This window comes from Amblyomma mixtum, chromosome 9 (assembly GCF_055824585.1).
Source record: "Amblyomma mixtum isolate Tamu chromosome 9, ASM5582458v1, whole genome shotgun sequence".
Classification (NCBI taxonomy): domain Eukaryota; kingdom Metazoa; phylum Arthropoda; class Arachnida; order Ixodida; family Ixodidae; genus Amblyomma; species Amblyomma mixtum.
The window spans coordinates 112,172,585-112,175,931 of record NC_143020.1 but is presented as its reverse complement, the minus strand read 5'-3'; the positions used below and the strand labels follow the sequence as shown (position 1 = coordinate 112,175,931).

The 3,347-nt window shown below is 41.5% G+C and overlaps 1 non-coding gene across 1 annotated transcript; it reads left to right on the top strand.

Annotated features, from left to right (window-relative positions):
• Positions 1–487: 487 nt before the first annotated feature.
• TRNAR-CCU (transfer RNA arginine (anticodon CCU)) lies at positions 488–560 on the top strand. Its single transcript has one exon. It is a non-coding gene; the product is annotated as a tRNA-Arg (tRNA).
• Positions 561–3,347: the final 2,787 nt, after the last annotated feature.

Here is a 3,347-nt window from a genome sequence, read left to right as displayed (position 1 = left end):
ACGGATTGCAGTCACCTGCTTGGATGTCAAACGCTGTGCGAGTTTTTGTTGCAAAGACCTGCCGTGGTGTGTTTCCCACGGTTCACTCCGGACAAAGATCACGACAGGTGAAACGGCACTGAGACACTGTCTGTCACTGCTGTCGGTTCAGTGCGATGTACGAAGTGGCGCAAAGTTCAAGCACACATGCAGTATTCAGTTGATCGAGTTGATTAGTTGAGAGGACACACACATAATATACAGCCCTCCAAACAGAACAGCACATATATAATTGTGGAAGCCTCGCCAAAGTAAACAATTCATTTTCATGCAGAAAACGTTATTTGTGTGAGATCAAGGATAAGACATTTTCTTGACGGTCTTATAAATTGCAAAATATTCCTTTTCACCCTAGTTTCGGCCTTTGTCCTGCAGTGGACGTAGTCGGGCTGATGATGATGATGATTACGACTGTGATGAGGAGCCTCGGTTGCTTACGCCAGTGTGTGCCCTCGTGGCCTAATGGATAAGGCATCGGTCTCCTAAACCGGGGATTGCGGGTTCGAATCCCGCCGAGGGTATTTTTTTCTTCCTTTTTTAACCAGCAACATTAACGAGTGCTGCGTGTTCCTTCTCTGTGTGTGTGTGCTTCTTCGCTGCAATATGAATCAAGAATGTTACCAACTTGCCTAAAAATGTGTTTTACTTATTAGCTATGTTTCCCATGCGATGTCAGTGCTTTTTGTTTAGTTCTTAGATTGTTACCCCACGTTACCGCCTGCTTTTCATGCGAGACCCGAGAATAATGCCCTGTTCACACCTGTGTTCAGGAAAGTAAAAACAGCGCTAAATTTTACACAACCTTTACTTTCTTTTACTGTTTACAGTTTACTTTACTAACTGTTTACTTTACAGTTTACTTTACTAAAAACTTTACGGTTTCTACTTTCCTGAACACAATTTCACACCAATTAGCCCAGCAAAAGGTACTGTTAAACGAAATTCACACCTGTATTCAGTTTTGCCTATCTTTTTTTATATGTCGTTTTTTTATTAATATTATTGTTTATCTCGCTTTCCCGAAATACTGTATCATAACATTAGCCTGTGTTAGATTTTTGTCTCTGTTACATTTTTATCGCACTGTTTGTTGCGTATGTTGCACTGTTTTTTTTTTTTTTTTACTGCATCACTCTCCCTCTGTAATGCCCTCTGGGCCAAGAGGGTACCTTGAAATAAATAAATGAGTAAACCGAACGCAAAGCAATTCTTTTGCCTCTGTGAATGGCGCATAGCTGTAACCCTCTAATGCTGTGACTTAATCTTATACGTGCCACTGCATCCAGCATCAAGGGTTGCAAGAAAAAGTATCCTGGGCAGTCTAAGAACACACTTGTGCGAAACACACCACTCAGATCCACTGCAGGGCAAGTCAATTTTCCAATGATTTCCAATTAATCGCGTCCTGCGCCGACTGCAGCCTCCGCAGCAAATCTTATCTCTTCATCTGACTCGCCCCATGCTACGCTTGCCTTCCGTTGAAATCCACCTCTTTACCTCACTTCCAACATTCTTGGGCAGTAATTTTGAATATTAAAAATATTGTAAGGTACTGTTATGGAAATATTGAAGGTACTGGTCCATACTTCCGACGTATTGCAAAACATTTTTTTTTTAAGTTTTTCCATTGCTTTCATCGAGCAGTTAGGACTGCCATAGAAAACTAATGGGGAACGCTTTTTACGATAACAAAAACATAAATAGCAAAAAAAAAATTCAAGCCTGTCGACGGGAGATCTGCGGATATATTGATTGTTATAGTGAAATCTTATAATGTATGAAAAACATTGCGTTCATAAACTCTTTCCTGGCCAAAAAATGCATCTGTCCATAATTGTTGGGAATGTAAGGGACCAGCGGTTATCTTCCCTTCGCATTACGTTCCCTGAAAATGCATATTTCCTCTTCTTCATTTCTGTTGGGATATCGTAGAATGGACGTTGTTCCGACAGCCGCAGTCTGTTCGAGTTTGTTCGCGAAAGTATAGCATTCAAGGAAAAACCGCTTGAAACCAATCTTGAAACTAACAAGAAGTCGCAGGAGCGTGTGCGCAGTAAAGTCTTTAAAGCATTTAGCCCCAAGGACTGGGGTGCTGTGGATTCCTAACGAAAAGAAAGTTTAAAAGAGAGAGGGAGAAAGCAAATGTCCGAGGAAGAAAAGTCCCGAGTAGAAACGCGTGATGAGGAAGCGGCTGGCGGTATTGTTTTTCACGCCTCCTTATATAAATGCCGCCTGGCCTTGACGAGAACCGCAGGAGTAGCGGCCCCAATGAAAAAAAAAAAAGACAATTGAAAAACAGCGCTGGCGCCCGTGGCGTCACTGCGGAGACCACTTAGACCTAACTAGGCTTTCCAGGCACATGCGTAGATAGGTGCAGAGACACGCGCACACTTACCGGCTCGCCGAGGAACCTTGCGACGTGATTTCAGAAGCCGGGGCTGGTGCCAGCCTGCAGTCGCCATGCAGAGGTTTCTCATTACGTGCTTTAAATTCTTTGCTGTAAGGTATAAAAAAATTGAGAGAGAAAATTACACTGGAAAATGTTTCAGTTCAGTTCAACTACGTTTTTGGTATTCAGCATGACACATCACACAGAGTCCCTACAAACATCGCATAAACTACTGCTAGCTTTGGCCCGTGACCGCCAAACACTCTCGGCGTCAAACTGTTAATCAAACTGTAGTAAACAAGGTAAAAGCGTTGGCATAATGGTAAATCTGAAAGATCATGCAGTTTGCTTTAAATTCTTAACTGTAACCTATGAAAAATTTAGAGAGAAAATTACACTGGAAAAGTTTCAGTTCAGTTCAACTACGTTTTAGGCATTCAGCATGACACATCACACAGACTTCCTACAAACATCGCACAAACTACTGCTAGCTTTGGCCCGTGACCACCAAACACTGTCGGCGTCAAACTGTTAATAAAACTTTAGTAAACAAGGTAAAAGCGTTGACATTATGGTAAATCTGAAAGATCATGGAGTTTGCTTTAAATTATTTCCTGTAACCTACGAAAAATTGAGAGAGAAAATTACACTGGAAAGGTTTCAGTTCAGTTCAACTATGTTTTTGGGATTCAACACGACGCATCACAAAGACTTCCTACAAACATCATACAAACTAGCTCTAGCTTTAGCCCCTGACCATCAAACACTGTCGACAGCAAACGGTTAATCAAGCTGTGGTAAACAAGTTAAAAACGTTGACATAATAGTAAATCTGAAAGGTCGTCAAGTTTTAGGATGATAATACCTGCTTACCATAAAAATCAAACTACTGGCCTCTTTTATTTCTTTGCATTCAGTG